Source organism: Coregonus lavaretus (genome assembly GCF_964263955.1).
Source record: "Coregonus lavaretus genome assembly, chromosome: 26".
NCBI classification, from domain to species: Eukaryota; Metazoa; Chordata; class Actinopteri; order Salmoniformes; family Salmonidae; genus Coregonus; species Coregonus lavaretus.
In genome coordinates, this window is record NC_140013.1 from 32929779 (window position 1) to 32954753 (window position 24975).

At 45.3% G+C, this 24975-nt stretch overlaps 1 protein-coding gene across 1 annotated transcript in view; it reads left to right on the forward strand.

The window, feature by feature from the left end:
• Positions 1 to 24975, forward strand: part of LOC311102119 (phosphatidylinositol 4,5-bisphosphate 3-kinase catalytic subunit beta isoform-like) — an 82971-nt gene that overhangs the window by 9786 nt on the left and 48210 nt on the right. The window contains exon 2 of the mRNA XM_084143353.1: positions 4347 to 4426. The gene's annotated coding sequence lies outside the window, so the exon portion shown is untranslated. The remainder of the gene's footprint in view (positions 1 to 4346; positions 4427 to 24975) is intronic.

A 24975-nucleotide genomic window follows, 5' to 3' on the forward strand; every position in this document is an offset into this window, starting at 1 on the left:
CATGCAACAATTTCGAAGATTTTACTGAGTTACAGTTCATATAAGGAAATCAGTCAATTGAAATAAATTAATTAGGCCCTAATCTATGGATTTCACATGACTGGGAATACAGATATGCATCTGTTGGTCACATACCTTAAGTAAGCATTTCACTGTTAGTCTACACCTGTTGTTTATGAAGCATATGACAAACAAAATTTGATTTGATTTGTAGGCTGTGTTGCTAGGGGTTTGGTGTGTTGGTTAGCGTTTAGCATCAGGGTTTCTTGGTACAGCCAGGAACCGCATACTTAGACAGATACACACACATAAAAGCAAACTCCAAGACAAACAGAGAAACACACAGCTCTTGGATGTATTGGATCATGTGATAATGTGAGAGCTTTGATAAGCCCAGCTCCCTGTGAATCCATCCAGTCAGTTAAACATTGACTCTCCAGACTACAACATCTTATCAGTACTGCTACAGCCACACAGTTCCTGGAATGAGCATGAGTCTGCCGCTCGTAGGGTTTTTTGCAGTGTGTGTGTGTGTGTGTGTGTGTGTGTGTGTGTGTCTGCTTGTTTGTGTGACCTATGTTTAGCTGTCCAGAATGGAAACTCAGAATGGACGGTGTGTGTGACTGTGTGCAGTATATTTGATTACGCTCAGTTCCTCTCTCTTTCTGTGAATTTATCCATTCCCTTTATAGGTGGGTGATGTGCTCCATCCTAAGTGACACTGTGATAGTGAACATGGATACACACACCCAATTTAAACTCTGGTGTTGTTTTCCTGGGTCACGCCCTCCTAAACAAGATGGGCCATCTTTGCCATTGGGAAAAAACAGGAAGTCGGCAGCCTTCCTCCTCGAGTGTGTGTGTGTGTTACGTGTCTGTCTTCAGTATTTGGAGTCGGACTGTGTGTGTGTGGCCGCAGTATGTTTATCTACCATACCGCAGAGTTTACGTTTCCTCTGCCATCATTGAGTGGATATAGCCCTTTGAAGTGAGGGAGCTGGTGTGATACAGGGCTCTATGTAAACAGCAGGGTAATATTGTGGTATATTCTGTCAGTAGGCCTCTACCACTATATTATGTGTACCATAGCTCTAAGTACCCTTTTATGAGAAATCTGACGCCTCAGCTATGTTTGAAAATATTATATTCACGTCGACCTTCCCTGGAGAGGGGCGAGAGCTAGGAGGGGAGAGAGGGAGGGTGAGCCGCAGAAATCTCTGAGTTGTAGTGCTTGCAATATCCATTGTCTTATCTTGAATGTAGAGGAAAGAGGGGCCCCTTTGAGGGAGTGAAATGCCACTTGGGTTGAAGGGCCATACATAATACGGTCTCACACTCCGAGAAGAAGGACCCCATCATCTCTCTCTTCTCACTCCTTCTCGCTCAAACACTCACCGACTATGTGATCTCGCTCTCCGTAGCCAACGTGAGTAAGACCTTTAAACAGGTCAACATTCGCAAGGCCGCGGGGCCAGACGCAATACCAGGATGCCTACTCAGAGCATGCGCCGACCAGCTGACATTTTCAACCTATCCCTAACCCAGTCTGTAATACCAACATGTTTCAAGCAGACCACCATAGTCCCTGTGCCCATGAACGCCAAGGTAACCTGCCTAAATGACTATCACCCCGTAGCACTCACATATATAGCCATGAAATGCTTTAAAAGACTGGTCATTGCTCACATCAACACTATCATCTGACAACCCGGACCCACTCAAATTCGCATACAGCCCCAACAGATTCACAGATGACACAATCTCTATTGCACCCCACACTGCCCTCACCCACCTGGACAAAAGGAATACCTATCTATGTAAGAATGCTGTTCATTGACTACAGCTCAACATTCAACACCATATCCTCCAAGCTCATCACCAAGTTCAGGACCCTGGGACTGAACTCCTCCCTCTGCAGCTGGATCCTGGACTTGCACACGGGTCGCCCCCAGGCGGTGAGGGTAGGCAACAACACCTCCAACACGCTGACCCGCAACACGGGGGCCCCTCAGGGGTGTGTGCCTAGTCCCCTCCTCTACTCCATGGTCACCCATGACTGCATTGCCGCGCACGACTCCAACACCATCATTAAGTTTGCCGACAATACGAAGGTGGTAAGCCTGATCAACGACGATGAAGCAGCCTTATAGGGTGGAGGTCAGAGACCTGGCAGTGTGGTGCCAGGGCAACAACCTCTCCCTCAACATCAGCAAGACAAAGGAGCTGATTGTGGACTACAGGAAACTGATCGATGGGGCTGTAGTGGTGTGGGTCGAGAGCTTCAAGTTCCTCTGTGTACACATCACTAAGGAATTAACATGGTCCACACTAGGGGTTTGGAACCGAAATTATTTCCCAATCGTTTTATTTTGAACGGAACCGTAATTGTTTTTTGTACTGTTTCGACCAGCAACATAAAGTTCTGAACTGATTCTAACAAAGAAAAGAAAAGTACTGGTTTATATCGTTCCTTTCTGAACTCGATGGGGGGGGGGAGATATTTTATCTCTATAGGAAAGTTGTATTTTGCCGTAACAGCATAGTTTAATCATAATGACAAACACACACACTGTGCTGCCAGTTAGAGTGTAGGGCACGAGATGTATTTTTTTACATTTTTAGTCATTTAGCAGACGCTCTTATCCAGAGCAACTTACAGTTAGTGAGTGCATACATTATTTTTCATACTGGCCCCCCATGGGAATCGAACCCACAACCCTGGCGTTGCAAACGCCATGCTCTACCAACTGAGCTACATCACTGCCGGCCATTCCCTCCCCTACCCTGGACGACGCTGGGCCAATTGTGCACCGCCCCATGGGTCTCCCAGTCGCGGCCGACTACGACAGAGCCTGGATTCGAACCAGGATCTCTAGTGGCACAGCTAGCACTGCGATGCAGTGCCTTAGACCACTGCGCCACATTTTGCAGGTGAGGAGCGAGAGAGGATGGAGGAAGCTTGCCTTGAAGCACTGGGTGTCTTGTTATGACATGCGTTATCTGAATTAGGTCCTGAATTATGGAGGAACTTTGAAGTCTTTCACCTTGAATGTCTTTAACATTGGACCAGAGCAAATGATAGCTACCTAGCTAACAATATTGTGTGTGCAGAGCAGCACTAGAATTTAAAAAGGGTTTTACCTTCTTTGTAGTTAATAAATCCAATGTGAAACGTGATAACTAAAGTATCCTTAACTAGCATTAAATGAATCCATTCTTCTCTAATTAAACACCTCTCCCACACACTGGCAGGCAGACGCTGGAATACGTTTCAGAGTGACAGAGCTTTGCACAGGCGCTTTGTTGCTGGAAACAAATGTCCGGAACGTAAATTAAATTTAAAAAATATAATACTTTGGGCTTTGTTCCTCAAATAATGTCGTTATTTTCCAGTTCTGTTTGATGAACCGGTTGCAACCCTTGGTCCACACACACCCACACAGTTTTGAAGAGGCACGACAGCGCCTCTTCCCCCTCAGGAGGCGGAAAAGATTTGGCATGGGCCCTTGCAGTTCAACAGCATTGAGAGCATCTTGACTGACTGCATCACTGCTTGGTACAGCAACTGCAAGGCACCCGAATGCAAGGTGCTACTGAGGGTGGTGAGTACGGCCCAGTACATCACTGGGGCCAAGCTCCCTGCCATTCAGGACCCCTATACCAGGCGGTGTCAGAGGAAGGCCCATAAAATTGTCAGACTCCAGCCACCAAAGCCATAAACTGTTCTCTCTGCTACTGCATGGCAAGCGGTACCAGTGCACGAAGCCTAGAACCAGCAGGACCCTGAACAGCTTCTACCCCCAAGCCACAAGACTGCTAAATAGCTAATCAAATGGCTACCTGGACTACCTGCATTGACTCTTTTTTTGCACCATCTCTCTTGCACTGACTCTATGCTCACACATACTCGCACTCGCGTACACACACACACTTTCACACCACATACACTGCTGCTACTGTCTATCTATCCTGTTGCCTAGTCACTTTACCCCTACCTATATGTACATAGCTACTTCAATTACCTTGTTCCTCTGCACATCGACTCGGTACTGGTACTCCCTGTATATAGCCATGTTATTTTTACTTGTTATTGTTACTTGTTATTCACTGTGTATTTATTACTCTGTCACTATTAAAAATATATATATGTTTATCTTTAACTTTGCAGTGTTGGAAAAGGACCCGTAAGTAAACATTTCACTGTTAGTTTACGAAGCATGTGACAAATACAGTGTTATTTGATACCTCCCATTGATTCTCTGTAACTGATCTCTCTTTTCCTCTAGCACTCCCAATCCCTCCCTCCCTCGCGCCACACACACTGATGTTGTTCCTTCTCCCTCCAGATGCAGTGTCCCTCCACCTCCTCAGACACCCCCAGCATGGAGGAGAGCCACAGGGAATAAGAGCCTCCAGGAGACCGCAGGTAAGACCTGCATGTGTTTGTGTCTCTAGGGAAAGCACCAAGGCAAATACAGTGCCTTCAGAAAGTATTCATACCCCTTGACATATTCCACATGTTGTGTTACAGCCTGAATTCAAAATTGATTAAATATCATTTTTTTCTCACCCATCTACACACAATACACCATAATGACAAAGTGAAAACATGTTTTTAGAAATTTGAGCAAATGTATTGAAAATGAAATACAGAAATATCTCATTTACCTACAGTACCAGTCAAAAGTTTTATAACACCTACTCATTCAAGGGTTCTTCTTTATTTTTACTATTTTCTACATTATAGAATACTTCAAAACGATGAAATGACACATATGGAATCATGTAGTAACCAAAAAAGTGTTTTAAAAAATCCAAATATATTTTAGATTCTTCAAAGTAGCCACCCTTTGCCTTGATGACAGCTGTGCACACTCTTGGCATTCTCTCAACCAGCTTCATGAGGAATGCTTTTCCAACAGTCTTGAAGGAGTTCCCACATATGCTGAGCACTTGTTGGCTGCTTTTCCTTCACTCTGCGGTCCGACTCATCCCAAGCCATCTCAATTGGGTTGAGGTCGTGTGTTTGTGGAGGCCAGGTCATCTGATGCAGCACTCAATCACTCTCCTTATTTGTCAAATGGCACGTACACAGCCTGGAGGTGTGTTTTGGGTCATAGTTCTGTTGAAAAACAAATTAGAGTCCCACTAAGCACAAACCAGATGGAATGGTGTATCGCTGCAGAATGCTGTGGTAGCCATGCTGGTTAAGTTTGTCTTGAATTCTAAATAAATCAGACAGTATCACCAGCAAAGCACCATCACACCTCCTCCATGATTCAAGGTGGTAACCACACATGCGGAGATAATCCGTTCACCTACTCTGCGTCTCACAAAGACATGGCGGTTGGAACCAAAAATCTCAAATTTGGACTCATCAGACCAAAGGACAGATTTCCACCGGTCTAATGTCCATTACTCGTGTTTCTTGCCCAAGCAAGTCTCTTCTTATTATTGGTGTCCTTTAGTAGTGGTTTCTTTGCAGCAATGCGACCATGAAGGCCTGACTCACGCAGTCTCGTCTGAACAGTTGATCTTGAGATGTCTGTTACTTGAACTCTGTGAAGCATTTATTTGGGCTGCAATCTGAGGCAGTTAACTCTAATTAAGTTATCCTCTACAGCAGACGTAACTCTGGGTCTTCCTTTCCTGTGGCGGTCCTCATGAGAGCCAGTTTCGTCATAGCGCTTGATGGTTTTTGCAACTGCACTTGAAGAAACGTTCATACTTCTTAATGTTCGGTGTTGACTGACCTTCATGTCATAAAGTAATGATGGACTGTTGTTTCTCATTGCTTATTTGAGCTGTTCTTGCCATAATATGGAGTTGGTCTTTTACCAAATAGGGCTATCTTCTGTATACCACCGCTACCTTGTCACAACACAACTGATTGGCTCAAACGCGTTAAGAAAGAAATTCCACAAATTAACTTTTAAGAAGGCACACCTGTTAATTGAAATGCTTCTTTTCACTCTGTCATTTAGGTTAGTATTGTGGAATAACTAAAATGTTGATCCATCCTCAGTTTTCTTCTTTCACAGTCATTCAACCCTGTAACTATTTTAAAGTGACCATTTGCTTCATGGTGAAATCCCTGAGCGGTTTCCTTCCTGTCCGGCAACTGCGATAGGAAGGGCGCCTGTATCTTTGTAGCGACTTCACCATGCTGAAAGGGATATTCAGTGTCTGCTTTTTTTTATTTGTACCCATCTACCAATGCGAGACATTGGAAAACCTTCCAGGTCTTTGTAATACACTGCTCGACTGAGGGATCTTACAGGTAATTGTATGTGTGGGCTACAGAGATGAGGTAGTCATTCAAAATCATGTTAAACATTATTATTGCACACAGAGTGAGTCCATGCAACTTATTATGTGACTTGTTAAGCACATTTTTACTTCTGAACTTTAGGCTTTCTGTAACAAAGGGGTTGAATACTTATTGACTCAAGACATTTCTGCTTTGGAAATTCGAAAAACATAATTGCACTTTGACATTATGGGGTATTGTGTGTGTGTGTGTGTGTGTGTAAGCCAGTGACGACAAATCTCAATTTAATCAATTTCAAATTCAGGCTGTAACACAACAATATGTGGAAAAAGTCAAGGGGTGTGAATACTTTCTGAAGGCACTGTATATCATAGCCAAATTGTTTGGCAAGTTAGAAGGTGCTTTTCCCACGTGCATTCGGAAAGTATTCAGACCCCTTTTTTGTTACGTTACAGCCTTATTCTGAAATGGATTTTAAAAATAATCCCTCATCAATCTACACACTACCCCATAATGACAAAGTGAAAACAGGTTTTACGTATGTTTGCATAAAATACAAGTATTCAGACCCTTTGCTATGAGACTCGAAATTGAGCTCAGGTGCATCCTGTTTCCATTGTGGTAAATTCAATTGATTGGACATGATCTGGAAAGGCACACACCTGTCTATATAAGGTCCCACAGTTGACAGTGCATGTCAGAGCAAAAACCAAGCTATGAGGTCAAAGGAATTGTCCGTAGAGCTCCGAGACAGGATTGTGTCGAGGCACAGATTTGGGGAAGAGTACCAAAAAATGTCTGCAGCATTGAAGGTCCCCAAGAACACAGTGGCATCCATCATTCTTAAATGGAAGAAGTTTGGAACCACCAAGACTCTTCCTAGCGCTGGCTGCCCGGCCAAACTGAGCAATCGGGGGAGAAGGGTCTTGGTCATGGAGGTGGCCAAGAACCTGATGGACACTCTGACAGAGCTTCAGAGTTTTCTCTGTGGAGATGGTTGTCCTTCTGGAAGGTTCTCCCATCTCTACAGCACTCCACCAATCAGGCCTTTATGGTAGAGTAGCCAGACGGAAGCTACTCCTCAGTAAAAGGCACATGACAGCCCGCTTGGAGTTTGCCAAAAGGCACCTAAAGACTCTCAGACCATGAGAAACAAGATTCTCTGGTCTGATGAAACTAAGATTGAAATCTTTGGCCTGAATGCCAAGCATCTGAAAGAAACCAGGCACCGCTCAACACCTGGCCAATACCATCCCTATGGTGAAGCATGGTGGTAGCAGCATCATGCTGTGGGGATGTTTTTCAGCGGCAGGGACTGGGAGACTAGTCAGGATTGAGGGGAAGATGTACAGAGATTCTTGATGAAAACCTGCTCAGGACCTTAGACTGGGGCGAAGGTTCACCTTCCAACAGGACAACGACCCTAAGCACACAGCTAAGACAATGCAGGAGTGGCTTCGGGACAAGTCTCTGAATGTCCTTGAGTGGCTTAGCCAGAGCCCAGACTTGAACCCGATCGAACATCTCTGGAGAGACCTGAAAATAGCTGTGCAGCGACGCTCCCCGTCCAACCTGACAGAGCTTGAGAAGATCTGCAGAGAAGAATGGGAGAAACTCCCCAAATACAGGTGTGCTAAACTTGTAGCGTCATAACCAAGAAGACTTGAGGCTGTAATCCCTGCCGAAGGTGCTTCATCAAAGTACTGAGTAAATGGTCTGAATACTTATGTAAATGTGATATTTCAGTTTGTAAAGTTAATTTTTTTAATTTGTAAAAATGTATAAAGAACTGTTTTTGCTTTGTCATTATGGGGTATTGTGTGTAGATGGGGGGGGGGGGGGGGGGGGGGGGAGACAATCTTAATCCATTTTAGAATAAGGCTGTAACAAAATGTGGAGAAAGTCAAGGGGTCTGAATACTTCCGAATACACTGTATTGTAAAATATTATTGTAAAGGACACCAGCGGGGGGGTGTGTGTGTGTGTGTGTGTGTGTGCGTGCGTGTTCATCAATGCATTGCGCTGAGTGCGCTGGAATCTGGGAGGGTGGTGTCCTGACAGGCTAGGAATGTTGGATATTCGCCAGCACAGTTTGGGAAAAGCTGCTGGGTGAACGCTACGTAGCCTAGCCTCCATGGGGTTTCGCTTTGCTGTCTAACCACAAAACCTGGATTATTGGCCTAGTTAACTGCTCTATTAACATTTTACATTTAAGCCATTTAGCAGACGCTCTTATCAAGAGCGACTTACAAATTGGTGCATTCAACTTAGGATAGCCAGTGGGACAACCACCACTGGGGGAGGGGGGGGTGTAGAAGGATTACTGTTAGACTATTCCATGTATTCCTTAAAGAGGTAGGGTTTCAAGTGTCTCCGGAAGGTGGTCAGTGACTCCGCTGTCCTGGCGTCGTGGGGGAGCTTGTTCCACCATTGGGGTGCAAGAGCAGCGAATAGCTTTGACTGGGCTGAGCGGGAACTGTGCTTCCGTAGAGGTAGGGGGGCTAGCAGGCCAGAGGTGGATGAACATAGTGCCCTCGTTTGGGTGTAGGGTCTGATCAGAGCCTGAAGGTAAGGAGGTGCCGTTCCCCTCACAGCTCCGTAGGCAAGCACCATGGTTTTGTAGTAGATGTGAGCTTCAACTGGAAGCCAGTGGAGTGTGCGTAGGAGCGGGGTGACATGAGAGAACTTGGGAAGGTTGAACACCAGACGGGCTGCAGCGTTCTGGATAAGTTGTAGGGGTTTAATGGCACAGGCAGGGAGCCCAGCCAACAGCGAGTTGCAGTAATCCAGACGGGAGATGACAAGTGCCTGGATTAGGACCTGTGCCGCTTTCTGTGTAAAATAGGGTCGTACTCTGCGAATGTTGTAGAGCATGAACCTGCAGGATCGTGTCACCGCTTTGATGTTAGCGGAGAACGACAGGGTGTTGTCCAGGGTCACGCCAAGGTTCTTTGCACTCTGGAAGGAGGACACAATGGAGTTGTCAACCCGTGATGGCGAGATCATGGAGCGGGCAGTCCTTCCCCGGGAGGAAGAGGTTCAGCTTGAGGTGGTGATCCGACATCCACACTGATTTGTCTGCCAGACATGCATAGATGCGATTCGCCACCTGGCTATCAGAAGGGGGAAAGGAGAACATTTAATTGTGTGTCGTCTGCATAGCAATGATAGGAGAGACCATGTGAGGATATGACAGAGCCAAGTGACTTGGTGTATAGAGAGAATAGGAGAGGGCCTAGAACTGAGCCCTGGGGGACATCAGTTGTGAGAGCACGTGGTGTGGAGACAGATTCTCGCTACGCCACCTGGTAGGAGCGACCTGTCAGGTAGGACGCAATCCAAGAGTGAGCAGCGCCGGAGATGCCCTACTTGGAGAGGGTGGAGAGGAGGATCTGATGGTTCACAGTATCAAAGGCAGCGGATAGGTCTAGAAGGATAAGAGCAGAGGAGAGAGAGTTAGCTTTAGCAGTGTGGAGAGCCTCCGTGACACAGAGAAGAGCAGTCTCAGTTGAATGACCAGTCTTGAAACCTGACTGGTTTGGATCAAGAAGGTCATTCTGATAGAGATAGCAGGAGAGTTGGCTAGAGACGGCACGCTCAAGAGTTTTGGAGAGAAAAGAAAGAAGGGATACTGGTCTGTAGTTGTTGACATCGGAGGTATCGAGTGTAGGTTTTTTGAGGAGGGGTGTAACTCTCGCTCTCTTGTAGACGGAAGGGACATAGCCAGCGGTCAAGGATGAGTTAATGAGCGAGGTGAGGTAAGGGAGAAGGTCTCCGGAAATGGTCTGGAGAAGAGAGGAGGGGATAGGGTCAAGCGGGCAGGTTGTTGGGCGGCCGGCCGTCACAAGTCGCAAGATTTCATCTGAAGAGAGAGGGGAGAAAGAAGTCAAAGCATAGGGTAGGGCAGTGTGAGCAGGACCAGCGGTGTCATTTGACTTAATAAATGAGGATCGGATGTCGTTAACCTTCTTTTCAAAATGGTTGACGAAGTCATCCACAGAGAGGGAGGGGGAGGAGGAGGAGGATTCAGCAGGGAGGAGAAGGTGGCAAAGAGCTTCCTAGGGTTAGAGGCAGAGGCTTGAAATTTAGAGTGGTAGAAAGTGGCTTTAGCAGCAGAAACAGAGGAAGAAAATGTAGAGGAGGGAGTGAAAAGATGACAGGTCCGCAGGGAGTCTAGTTTTCCTCCATTTCCGCACGGCTACCCGGAGCCCTGTTCTGTGAGCTCGCAATGAGTCATCAAGCCACGGAGGAGGAGGGGAGGACCGAGCCGGCCGGGAGGATAGGACACATAGAGAGTCAAAAGATGCAGAAAGGGAGGACGGCAGAATCAGGAGATCGGAGGGAGAAGGATTTAGCAGAGGGAAGAGATGATAGGATGGAAGAGGAGAGAGTAGCAGGAGAGAGAGAGCGAAGGTTGCGACGGCACATTACCATCTGAGTAGGGGCAGAGTGAGTAGTGTTGGAGGAGAGCGAGAGAAAAGGATACAAAGTAGTGGTCGGAGATTTGGAGGGGAGTTGCAGTGAGATTAGTAGAAGAACAGCATCTAGTAAAGATGAGGTCAAGCGTATTGCCTGCCTTGTGAGTAGTGGGGGACGGTGAAAGGGTGAGGTCAAAAGAGGAAAGGAGTGGAAAGAAGGAGGCAGAGAGAAATGAGTCAAAGGCAGACGTAGGGAGGTTAGTCACCCAGAACTGTGAGGGGTGAGCCATTCTCAGGAAAGGAACTTATCAAGTCCCCTGTAGCTCAGTTGGTAGAGCATGGTGCTTGCAACGCCAGGGTTGTGGGTTCGTTTCCCACGGGGGGCCAGTATGAAAATGTATGCACTCACTAACTGTAATAAGAGCTGGATAAGAGTGTCTGCTAAAATGACTAAAAAAGGCGTCAAGCTCATTGATGAACTCTCCAAGGGAACCTGGAGGGCAATAAATGATTAAGTAAGTTACTGCTCTGCTATTCTCCATCCTTCGTTTTTACCTGTGTTCAGATGTTTGTTTTGTAAATCCCCAGGACCAGGATGGAAGAAAACTATAGTGGCTCTCCTCCAGACTGCTATGATCGACAAATATGATATTCTGTAGTTACATGGGGCTATGACTGACTCATGGTGTGTGGCGTGCTTATGTGTGTACAGTGTACATAGAGACGCATGTACACATACCAAAGTAGTGTTCTGTGGTAAAGGGTCATTGCTTCTGGATCCTAGAAAGCTCTATTGAGTCCAATGAACTCAATAAGCAATGTTCTGTCTCTGAGAGCTTTGTGTGTGAGAGAGAAATATGTAACGTGAAGCCAAACATGTGGACATTCAAGTCAGGGTTTATATCCTCTTGGACACAAGTACAGTGCATTCGGAAAGTATTCAGAGACTTGTCCCGAAGCCACTCCTGCGTTGTCTTGGCTGTGTGTTTAGGGTTGTTGTCCCGTTGGAAGGTGAACCTTCGCCCCAGTCTGAGGTCCTGAGCGCTCTGGAGCAGGTTTACATCAAGGATCTCTCTGTACTTTGCTCCGTTCATCTTTCCCCCAATCCTGACTAGTCTCCCAGTCCCTGTCGCTGAAAAACATCCCCAAAGCATGATGCTACCACCACCATGCTTCACCGTAGGGATGGTGCCAGGTTTTCTCCAGATGTGACGCTTGGCATTCAGGCCAAAGACTTCAATCTTGGTTTCATCAGACCAGAGAATCTTGTTTCTCATTGAGAGTCTTTAGGTGCCTTTTGGCAAACTCCAAGTCGGCTGTCATGTGCCTTTTACTGAGGAGTGGCTTCAGTCTGGCCACTCTGCCATAATGGCCTGATTGGTGGAGTGCTACAGAGATGGTTGTCCTTCTGTAAGGTTCTCCCATCTCCACAGAGGAACTCTGGAGCTCTGTCAGAGTGATCATTGGGTTCTTGGTCACCTCTAGGGCTGTGGCAGTCACGAAATTTCGTCAGCCGGCGATTGTCAAGCAAATAACTGTCGGTCTCACAGTAATTGACAGTTAATTAACAAACACATTTAGCATTTAGAACTATCCACATTTGCTTTTCGTCAGCCAACAGAATGAGTAGGCCTAACGAGCAGCAAAAGCACTAGCCTATGTCAATCTACTATTCCCCATAGTACAAAAGTCGACCTATTCTGTGTGATAAAATAAATATTCCGAACATAGTCTGGGACAGTTGTGGGATGCGATAGATCCCAAATAAATACAACCACTAGCATCCCAATTTTTTTTGACGCAATGTGGCTGACACAACAGATCAGAACTTTTAGCTTAAAATGTTGATATACTATTAGGCTATTTCTTCACATTATAAGCGCAGCAATGCGCACATGGTAGTAGGCTATAAGGGTGAATGTTCCATTTAGCGGAAAACACCATTTATCAAAAGTGACCGCAAATGCAATGATGCATTTAATGCTTTTATTATAAAGGTGCATTTTTATAGTGAAAATTATCTTCCCCAAACTTGAAACTCACGCGCTGCTTATGTATGCCAGTTAGGCTCTACACCCCTTGTAAAGCGGATGAATGTGCTTAGTTTTAAGCACATTATTTGGCCACTTTAGTTTTGATACAAACCTAATCACAGCCTATGGGCTAGGCTACATGAGGTGTGCGACTATGATTCGAAAAAGTCGCAAAAAAGGCATTGTTTCTTATGCTGGGCATCATTCACAAGTGATGATAATATATAATTCACAAGTGATAGGCTAATATTGTCACCCATCAGACTATTCTTGATTTAATCTTGTCTTTACATATACTAAAAAAAACGGGGCAGCGGGGGGGGGGGGGGGACATGTAATCTATTAAATAGCGAATGGAGGACGCTTTTCCCGTGGTTCATTTTCATGCCAGCCAGGTAGGCTATACTCCTGTTGTAAATTATAAGCAATGTGCTTAATATTTGGAAGGTTGAGAAATAAATATAGTAGGCCTAGTCTATAGAAAGCTGATGGGATCCTCTTTTTAGTAGAGGCCATCACTCTGTTTTCTCACGCAATTGCATAGCCTATAGAAATGTTGCGCAACATGAGCTCATGGGCTCAAGTGTTTTGATTAGATTTTTGATTACATTCTGCATTGACGTCAGAGTGATTAGAGTGACAATGGAGTGCTGAGGACCAGGCAGTTAGCAAGTTTGGTAGGCTACTAATGACCACCACCAGCAGCAGCAGAGTTTGGAGAAGCCTAATTACATGACTAAACGGTCACGTGGAATACGGTAATATGGTCACTGCAACAGCCTTAGTCACATCCCTGACCAAGGCCCTTCTCCCCCGATTGCTCAGTTTGGCTGGGGCGCCCAGCTCAAGGAAGAATCTTGGTGGTTCCAAACTTCTTCCATGTAGGAATGATGGAGGCCGCGGTCTTCTTGGGCACCTTCAATGCTGCAGAAATGTTTTGGTACTCTTCCCCAGATCTGTGCCTCGACACAATCCTGTCTCGGAGCTCTACGGACAATTCCTTCGACCTCATGGCTTGGTTTTTGCTCTGACATGCACTGTCAACTGTAGGACCTTTTTATATAGACCGGTGTGTGCCTTTCCAAAGCATGTCCAATCAATTCAATTTACCACAGGTGGACTCCAATCAAGTTGTAGAAACATCTCAAGGATGATAAATGGAAACAGGATGCACCTGAGCTTGATTTCGGAGTCTCATATCAAAGGGTCTGAATACTTATGTAAAGGTATTTCTGTTGATTTCTTAAAAAATTACAAATGATCAAGTGGGAGAAGAGTCAAGTGCTAGTTCACGAAAGGCAAGTTTTAGGGGGTGGGGGTGCTGTGGGATTGTATAAGATACTCTTTTGAAGAGGTAGAGTTTCAGATGTTTTCGGAAGATGGGCAGGGATGTCCTAGCTTCATGTTCCACCATTAGGGTGCCAGGCCAGAGAAGAGCTTTGACTGGGCCAAGCAGGAGCTGCCCTCCCATAGGGGTGGGAATGCCAAGAGACCTGAGCTGGCATAACAGAGTACTCCGGTTGGGGTGTAGGGTTTGAGCTTAGCCTGAAGGTAGGGAGGGGCAGTTCCTCTTGCTGCTCCGTAGGCAGGTACCATGGTCTTGTTGTGGACGCGAGCTTCGACTGGAATCCATTGGAGTGTGTGGAGGAGCGGATGACATGGGAGAACTTGGGAAGGTTGAACACCAGGCGGGCTGCAACATTCTGGATAAATTGCAGGGGTTTGACTGCACTAGCGGGGAGACCACCAACAGTGAGTTGCAGTAGTCCACAAGGGAGATGGCAAGTGCCTGGATTAGGACCTGTGCCACTTCCTCTGTGAGGGAAGGTCGTACTCTACGGATATTGTAGAACATGAATCTACATGAGAGGGTCACTGCTTTAATATTTGCAGAACGACAGGGTGTTGTCCAGGGTCACGCCAAGGTTCTTTGCACTCTGGGAGGGGGACACCATGGAGTTGTCAACCGTGATGGAGAGGACTTGGAGTTGGCTGGACTTCCCCTGGAGGAAGAGCAGCTCCGTCTTGTTGAGCTCGAGGTGGTGTGCCGACATCCAAACTAAGATATCTGCCAGGCACGCAGAGATGCGTGTCGCCATCTGGGAGTCAGAAGGGGGAAGGAGAAAAGTGTCATCATCCGCATAGTAATGATAGGAGAGACCATGTGAGGTTATGACGGAGCCGAGTGAGTTGGTGTATAGAGAGAAGAGGAAAGGGCCTAGAACCGAGCCCTGGGGGACACCAGTAGTGAGAGCATGTCGTGCAGACACAGATCCTCTCCACATCACCTGGTAGGAGCGGCCTGCCAGGTAGGATGCAATTCAAGAGTGTGCGGAGCCTGAGACGCCCAGCCCTGAGAGGTTGGAGAGGAGAATCTGATGGTTCACGGTGTTGAAGGAAGTGGATCTTCAAATGTTATTGGTCACATACACATATTTAGCAGATGTTATTGCGGGTGTAGCGAAATGCTTGTATCCTCTCTTGGAGGATGTGAACAGAGGAGAGAGAGTCAGCTTTGGCAGTGTGGAGAGCCTCCATAACACAGAGGAGAGCATTCTCGTTTGAGTGAGTCATCTTGAAGCCTGACTGGTTAGGGTCAAGAAGATCGTTGTGTGAGAGATAGCAAGAGAGTTGGTCAGAGAAGGCACACTCAAGTGTTTTGGAAAGAAAAAAAAGAAGGGATGCCGGTCTATAGTTTTTGAAGTCAGAGGGGCCGAGTGTTGGTTTCTTGGGGAGGGGAGCGACTCTGGCCATTTTGAAGTCAGAGGTGACGCAGCCTGTGGTCGGGGTTGAGGGAAGTGAGGAATAGAGCTCGCCAGAGATGGTCTGAAGAAGGAAGGAGGGGATGGGGTCGAGCGGGCAGGTTGTCGGGCTGCCGGACCTCACTAGTCACAGGATTTCATCTGGGGAGAAAGGGGTCAATGCGTAGGGTAGTTCTGTGTGAGTGGCACCAGTGGACTCAGTAGGCTGAGTGAATGAGGAGTGAATGTCGTCAACCTTCTTTTCTCTCCCTTTATCTTTCATTCTCTTCTTCCTTCTTTCTCTCTCTCTCAACCTGCTCCCCCTCTCTTCAGCTGAGCTCTGTTCATCTGTTTCCAATCAGAATAATGTGGAAAAAGACCCTGATTCAATTATCTCTAGTTCAGCCTGTCTCTTTGATCCTGTCGCTCTTCCTATCTTCCTACCTCGGCCATCACCCCGGAGCACAATGAATGTTTACAACGCTGGCACAAACCTTTTTTGACCGTCCAAACTCTGGAATGGCATGGCACTCTCCATTCACAGAAATGGAGCTCAAACTTGGTTTCTCTCAGGAATAGTTTTTTTTTTAGTTGGATTCTTTTCATTGTGATGATTTTGGTTGATATGTGGCGTGTTACCATGAACCCTTTCACATACAATCCTAGGAAACCCTTCTGTGGTGCCTATTCTTGATGTGGTATTATTAACACTCCACTACAGTGTGCCACTACCCATTTTATAAGGTTATTGTACTGCTTGTGAGACTAGCCAGTATTTATAAAGGACTTTGGTAGATCTATTACTATACATACATTATAGTGATACTATGGGAACCTATTGCTGATGCATGTTATTGTACTCCATTCAATGCATGTACAGCAACAGTGCAGATTGCAGAAATTGGTTTAAATGCTAATGTAAAATAACTCTTGAGTGAATGAGAGCTGGAGAGTTACAACCTGCAGAGACAGACAGACAGACAGACAGACAGACAGACAGACAGACAGACAGACAGACAGACAGACAGACAGACAGACAGACAGACAGACAGACAGACAGACAGACAGACAGACAGACAGACACAGACAGACACAGACAGACACAGACAGACGAACGGAAGGACACTGAAGTATCGCTTACAAGAGCAGTGTCCCTGGCAACAGTCACCTCAATAGTGTTAGAGCCTGTGTGTGCTTGTGCATGCGCCCCTTTGTTTGAGAGAGACGCACACAGGGAGATAGAGAGATTGTGTGTGTGCGCGTACATCGTGTTACATTCAAGACAGCTTGGTGTTATTTTTTGTTCCTGGTGTTCTCTGTCTCTGCTACATGGGGTAGCTCAGTTGGTAGAGCATGGCGCTTGCAACGCCAGGGTTGTGGGTTCGATTCCCACGGGGGGGGCCAGTATAAAATAAAAATAAAATGTATGCACTCACTAACTGTAAATCGCTCTGGAGACGAGCGTCTGCTAAATGACCTAAATGTAAAAAATGTAAAATGCTACTTCAGTCTGTCTGAGCATTATCGGGAGCGGAGACAGTTTGGGACTTCTTTATCGCTAGTCTGGAGCCAGCGACCTGTTTAGAAGACACTCTTAGCATTCTGCTTCAACATTAGAATACCTCTTCATCATCAATCACAGTGTTGCTTTGAAAGAGGATAGCTCAACATCCCTGTTCCTGCCTCAGCCTACTATTCTTATATAGAAATAGGTATCACTCTCTTTGTCTGTTTCTCCTGGTAAAATGGGACGGACATATAGGCTAAGTTTTGGACATACAGTTTTTCCTATTTTGTTGCATTACAACCTGTAATTTTAAATTGATTTTTATTTGGATTTCATGTAATGGACATACAGAAAATAGTCCAAATTGGTGAAGTGAAATGAAACGAATTCAAATAAATAAATAACGGAAAGGTGGTGCGTGCATATGTATTCTTTGCTATGAAACCCCTAAATAAGATCTGGTGCAACCAATTACCTTTTAGAAGTGACATTAGATTGCACACAGGTTGACTTTATTTAACTAAGTGTCACATGATCTCAGTGTATATATACACCTGTTCTGAAAGGCCCCAGAGTCTGCAACACCACTAAGCAAGGGGCACCACCAAGCAAGCGGCACCATGAAGACCAAGGAGCTCTCCAAACAGGTCAGGGACAAAGTTGTGGAGAAGTACAGATCAGGGTTGGGTTATAAAAAAATAACAAACTTTGAATGTCCCACGGAGCACCATTTTTTAAATCCATTATAAAAAAATTGAATATGGCACCACAACATACCTGCCAAGAGAGGGCTGCCCACCAAAACTCATGGACCAGGAGGGCATTAATCAGAGAGGCAACAAAGAGACCAAAGATAACCCTGAAGGAGCTGCACAGCGGAGATTGGAGTATCTGTCCATAGGACCACTTTAAGCCGGAAGAGTGGCCAGAAAAAAGCCATTGCTTAAAGAAAAAAAACGTTTGATGTTTGCCAAAAGGCATGTGGGAGACTCCCCAAACAAAACTAAAATTGAGTTTTTTGGCCATCAAGGAAAACGCTATGTCTGGCGCAAACCCAACACATCTCATCACCCCGAGAACACCATCCCCACAGTGAAGCATGGTGGTGGCAGCATCATGCTGTGGGGATGTTTTTCATCTGCAGGGACTGGGAAACTATTCAGAATTGAAGGAATGATGGATGGCGCTAAATACAGGGAAATTCTTGAGGGAAACCTGTTTCAGTCTTCCAGAGATTTGAGACTGGGACGGAGGTTCACCTTCCAGCAGGACAATGAACCTAAGCATCCTGCTAAAGCAACACTCGAGTGGTTTAAGGGCAAACATTTAAATGTCTTGGAATGGCCTAGTCAAAGCCCAGACCTCAATCCAATTGAGAATCTGTGGTATGACTTAAAGATTGCTGTACACCAGCGGAACCCATCCAACTTGAAGGAGCTGGGGCAGTTTTGCCTTGAAAAATCCCAGTGGCTAGATGTGCCAAGCTTATAGAGACATACCCCAAGAGACTTGCAGCTGTAATTGCTGCAAAAGGTGGCTCTACAAAGTATTGACTTTGGGGGGGGGGTGAATAGTTATGCACTCTTTATTTTTTATTTTTTTGTAACCTATTTCTTGTTTATTTCACAAGAAAAAATATTTAGCATCTTCAAAGTGGTAGGCATGTTGTGTAAATCAAATTATACAAACCCCCCAAAAAATCCATTTTAATTCCAGGTTGTAAGGCAACAAAATAGGAAAAATGCCAAGGGGGGTGAATACTTTCTCAAGCCACTGTAGGGGCTTGATCACCTTTAGGCAACCGTCATATTTCGCACACGTACCCTGTTTTTCAGATGAGTGAATATGATTGAGGAGAGGAGAGGATAGGATGCCTTTAGATTATTGAGGAACTTTGAACTATCACCCTTCCTCCTCATGGCACACACACACTTATCATATTTCCTCATTTGCTCATAGAGGGGTACTTCCTCAATGTTTTGTATTTGTTAAATGAGCTGATTGTGTCAGAGAGGACGGCGCTGAACGTGTTTCGTTGTGATCGCGGTTGCGTCTTCACGGCGTCAAGGGTTAAAACAGGAAGGACCATAGCAGCCACGTCCAGTCAGTGGGCGTCAGTGAGAGATGGGAACGTGGTGTCTGAGCTGAGATGTTTCTTTCGATCTTTTTTTACAAGCCCTGTTTCACAGAATCTGATGAGGCATGACTACTTTGCGTGTGTGGTTTTTCCCTGGAGTGTGTGTGTGTGGGAGGATGCTTTGAATAATTATATTTGACTATGATAAAATATAAAATGAAAAGTTTACGTAGACCTCGTTCTCTCTCCTTTGACCTGTGAGAGTAGTAGGCGGGTCAGTTGGAGGAGCTGTATGTGTTCGATTAGAAGAACAGAGAGCAGTGAGTTTCTTTTTATAGAGACTACCATGATTCTCCTCATTGGTTATCTAAACCAGGGTTTGTTTATGTCTGTTTGTGTGTGCCTTTACTTTGACCGTTGTGGTTATGTCTGGTGGGCTGGACTACATGCAGTATTTGTAGCCTGTGTTTGCTATATAAATACACATACTTGGGTGTGAGTGTTTGTGGCAGCAGGAGAAGAGTTTGACAGCTCCAATGCCAAAATAGACCATATACTGTACACACATTACACTAGTCCAGTGTGGGCCCCAGTGCCGTGTGACCTCTGTGGCCCTTGTGTTTTTCTGGGTCGTAATGGCCTGTTGGGCTTTTGTGGCCCAACTGTTTTTCCTGCAGGGGGAATGCAACTGGTCTGACGAGTTGACGGGGGTGGGGGCCAGGGTGACACAAGGCCAGTGTTTGTGTGGAGTCGGGCACGGGACTGCCTTCACTGACACTCTGAATGACACACACACACACGCAGATGGTTGAGCGGGGACAGAGGACTATTGTAGAGACCCGGCCCAGGCCAGCCCACCCGCCACAGGCAAACATTGTAACTCTGCCTCCCATCTCCCTCTTCCCATCTCTCTGTTCTCTCTCTCTCTCTCTCTCTCTCTCTCTCTTGCCAGCACCATCTATCCCCATTTAACCCTCAATCTCTTCCTCTTGTTCTCTCCCTCATCCATAAACAACTTTTTCTCCTCTTCCCTCTTATCTCTGATTTTCTGTTGCAATTTGAATCCTGAAATAATATTGCTTAATAAAACTATTACTCTACAGTCCTGTTTTGCCCTTTCCTCTTTCTCGTTCTGTCCTCCACTCCCTCCCACACTCTCTCTCTCTAACTCTTTCTCCCTCCCTCCCTCTGTTATTCCCTGAGGGAGGTGTGAAAAGTCTCAAACTCTCTGTAATTGTTAGAAGAGCTGCTTGTTATTGTGACATTTCCTGTGAGTGTGTGTGTGCAGTGTTTCCCCTATATCCATTAAGCAGCGGTGGGCAACAAATTGTTGCCTCCACTCCCAAAAATATGATCGAAAAATAAATATATACTGAACAAAAGTGTTGGTCTCATGTTTCATGAGCTGAAATGAACGATCCCAGAAATGTTCCATACACAAATTTGTTTACATCCCTGTTAGTGAGCATTTCTCCTTTGCCAAGATAATCCATCCACCTGACAGGTGTGGCATATCAAGAAGCTGATTAAACAGCATGATCATTACACAGGTGCACCTTGTGCTGGGGACAATAAAAGGTAACTCTAAAATGTGCTGTTTGGTCACAACACAATGCCACAAGTTTTGAGGGAGTGTGCAATTGGCGTGCTGACTGCAGGAATGTCCACAAGAGCTGTTGCCAGAGAATTTAATGTTCATTTCTCTACCATAAGCCGCCTCCAACGTCATTTTAGAAAATGTGGCAGTACGTCCAACCGGCCTCACAACCGCAGACCACGTGTAACCACGCCAGCCCAGGACCTCCACATCCAGCTTCTTCACCTGCTGGCTCGTCTGAGACCAGCCACCCGGACAGCTGATGAAACTGAGTAACATTTCTCTCTAATAAAGCCCTTTTGTGGGGAAAACTAATTCCTCTTGGCCCGGCTACCCAGTGGGTGGGCCTATGCCCACCCATGGCTGCGCCCCTGCCCAGTCATGTGAAATCCATAGATTGGGGCCTAATTTATTTATTTCAATTGATGGATTTCCTTATATGAACTGTAACTCAGTAAAATCATTGAAATTGTAGTATGTTGCAACAGTACTTTATGTCATCAGATGTAGTAGGTGAATGGATGATCTCCGCATGTGTGATTCCCACCGTGAAGCATGGAGGAGGAGGTGTGATGGTGTGGGGGTGTTTTGCTGGTGACAGTCTGTGATTTATTAAGAATTCAAGGCACATTTAACCAGCATGGCTACCACAGCATTCTGCAGCGATACGCCATCCCATCTGGTTTGCTCTTAGTGGGACTTGCATTTGTTTTTCAACTGGACAATGACCGAACATACCTCCCAGGCTGTGTAAGGGCTATTTGACCAAGAAGGAGAGTGATGGAGTGCTGCATCAGATGACCTGGCCTCCACAATCACCCGACCTCAACCCAATTGAGATGGTTTGGGATGAGTTGGACCGCAGAGTGAAGGAAAAGCAGCCAACAAGTGCTCAGCATATGTGGGAACTCCTTCAAGACAGTTGGAAAAGCATTCCAGGTGAAGCTGGTTGAGAGAATGCCACGAGTGTGCAAAGCTGTCATCAAGGCAAAGGGTGGCTGCTTAGAAGAATCTCAAATATAAAATATATTTGGATTTGTTTAACACTTTTTTTGATTACTACATGATTCCATGTGTGTTATTTCATAGTTTTGATGTCTTCACTATTATTCTACAATGTAGAACATAGTGAAAATACAGAAAAACCCTTGAATGAGTAGGTGTCCAAACTTTTGACTGGTACTGTATATGCATAAACAAAACAAAGTACAGTGGATAAAAGGACAATTAGGCACTTCTCCTCCAACAGAGACCTTTCTTTATAAGGAGGCAAACGGTGTTATGTACAGCAGTATGACTATTTCGTTGTGTTTACAGTGTGTAATTTGTACAGCTGTGTTATGTACAGCAGTATGACTATTTCGTTGTGTTTACAGTGTGTAATTTGTACAGCTGTGTTATGTACAGCAGTATGACTATTTCGTTGTGTTTACAGTGTGTAATTTGTACAGCTGTGTTATGTACAGCAGTATGACTATTTCGTTGTGTTTACAGTGTGTAATTTGTACAGCTGTGTTATGTACAGCAGTATGACTATTTCGTTGTGTTTACAGTGTGTAATTTGTACAGCTGTGTTATGTACAGCAGTATGACTATTTCGTTGTGTTTACAGTGTGTAATTTGAGTAAGAATTTGACAATCAGCAAAACATTAGCGTCTCTCATTATAGCTCCTATGATTGTAATGTAGGTGTAGCTTGTTTTTAACACCAATGGCCTTTTTGTAATGCATGTGTTGATAATCCAAGGTGACTTCCAGCAGCCGCTGTGTGTCAACCTGCCAGGGTTTAATACACACTCTTTCTGTGTTATACTCTACAGTATGTTTGCCAGTAGCCATGTTTTAAAGCCCCTTTTAATCTGAGGGATTAGAATTGGGGTCACGAGGTCAGAATTATGGCACAGGCACAGAAGGGCTGGGGCATCCAGTTGAACCCATCTAACACTGCAGCCACAGAGATCAATAAATATTAACATCATACACGTCTTCTTTCTCGCTGTTTCCTCTCTCCTCATTCTCTCCGTCTCATTCTTTCCCCATCGTTACATCATTACTCTCTCTCTCTTCCTCTCTCTCTCTCTCTCTCCATTTATGTTTGGCAGGAGTGAGTTCTCTGCCTCCACCCAAATGTTCTCCCAGAGGCCTCAGGTTCAAGTCAAGTGCAGCCACGCTGCACACTGAGTGGAATCCCAAAAAAACATGATTAAGAACCGTGTGTGTGAGAGAGAAAATAGTGTAGAGTATCTGGGTATAGTATATCACTACTGTATCTGTGTGTCCTTGCCGTCAGTGGACGGCTCCTTGTGTGTGTTCGCATGCCCAGAAGGAGGGGTGTGCCAGACGGGTCTCAGAGCGAATATGACACACTGGAACACTCCACCACCAAACTCCCTGCTTTAGTGATGCTGCATCACACAACTGTCAGTGTCAGAACAGTTTCAAAGAGTGGGAGATGAATGGTTGAGGCATGCTCAGTATCCAGGTGTGTACAGTGCTTAGTAATGTGTTGAGCCTAACCCTCATTAACACAGTGGTATCTGACTATGGGCTGTGCTGTGCCTTCCAACGGTTTATCCTATCCCCTTCCCTCTATGCCCTTCGGAACGTACATGCATACAATCAGAACCTGCATCTCTATCCGCAATCTCAGTAGAACTAGTTATACACACAGCCACCCTGCATCCATCGCTGCCATTAGCCACTATTATCTGGAGGATTAAGCAGTGGTGCACTCTGAGTGGGCTGTGCTGAGCATGAAATAAATCTGTTGACATTTACTCCTCCCTCCCTCTCACCCCTTTTCCCTCCCTCCCTTTTCCCTCCCTCCCATTTCCTTCCCTCTCTCCCTCCCTCCCTCCACCCACAGGGTGATAAGTGAGGGGGGAGGAGAGTTTTTATAACTGGCTTTTATGACGTCATAATGGATGCATTATGGAGTCGACATGGATGCTTTGTGACGTCGCAATAAGCCTTTACGATATCACTATGGATGATTTTAGGTTTTCACAATTGTTGGGTTTTATGTTACAATGATTTGTGATGTCTGCCTGGCCATAACTCCTAGCCACATCAGTACCCACTGATACAGGGTTGAGAGCAGTGGGAGAGGGACAGAGCAGAGAGATGGGCGGTAGAGGGGGAGTTGTAGCGTAGCACTAAATCCAATATCCTGGGCCACTTTCCCCCCCAAATGGACAAATACAAGATATGACACTGATGTTTAACACAGAGGCAGGAACAGATGGAAAACCACAGTGTCTGTGTGTGTTGAGTAAATACAATCAAAACTTTGCACATACAATATGTTATCTCCACCATATACAATATAAAGCCTCAATACCCTGTCCTCTATAGTAGGCCTACTGTGTCCAGTTGATTGTTTTTGGACTGTACAGACCAGACCACAACTATGATTTTGCTACAGTAGGCCTACATGTGAACTACAGTAAAGGCTATTCATCCCCTTCAGTTGTATTCTCTCATATCCTGTCTCAAGCCCACAGCCACTCTCTAAATCCAGAAGTAGGAGTATCTAGTGATTTTCTGTATTTCTGTCATGTTTGATCAGCAGTGAGGGTGTGACTGTTTCACAAGCACACCCTTCACAACCCACATGCACACTCCTAACACGCCTGTTAGGTCAGGCCTCACACTGAGTCAGAACCTCAGGGTTACTGTGATTCACAGCCAACAGGACCACTGAATCAAATCAAATTTGTATTTGTCACATGCGCGGAATACAACAGATGTAGACCTTACAGTGAAATGCTTACTTACAAGCCCTTAACCAACAATGCACCAAAATAGCTCAATGGACCGAAAAGGAATTCACACCACAAACAATCACCCACATGCTCTTAAGGAAATTGTGAATGTCATGGATACATTAGAACTAGTAGATATATGGAGGCTTAAATATACTGATCTAGTGAGATATACATGGCGGAGACTGAATCAAGCTAGTCGTCTTGACTTCTTTCTTATCTCATTCTCGTTGGCACCAAAAGTAAAAAAAAGTGTTGATAGGGGACAGAATGCGGTCGGACCATCATATAATAGGCATATACATTACTCTTACTGAATTTCCACGTGGGCGAGGATATTGGAAATTTAATCAAAGCCTATTGGATGATAATTTATTTATAATTAGAACAAAGGAATTTATAACTGACTTTTTCCAACATAACATAGGTACAGCGAATCCCCTTATTGTATGGGACACCTTTAAATGTGCCTTTAGAGGCCATGCAATTCAGTACTCATCTCGAAAACAAAAGCAATTTAGGTCAAAAGAGTTTATACTAAAAGGAAATAGAAAGTCTAACTGAACA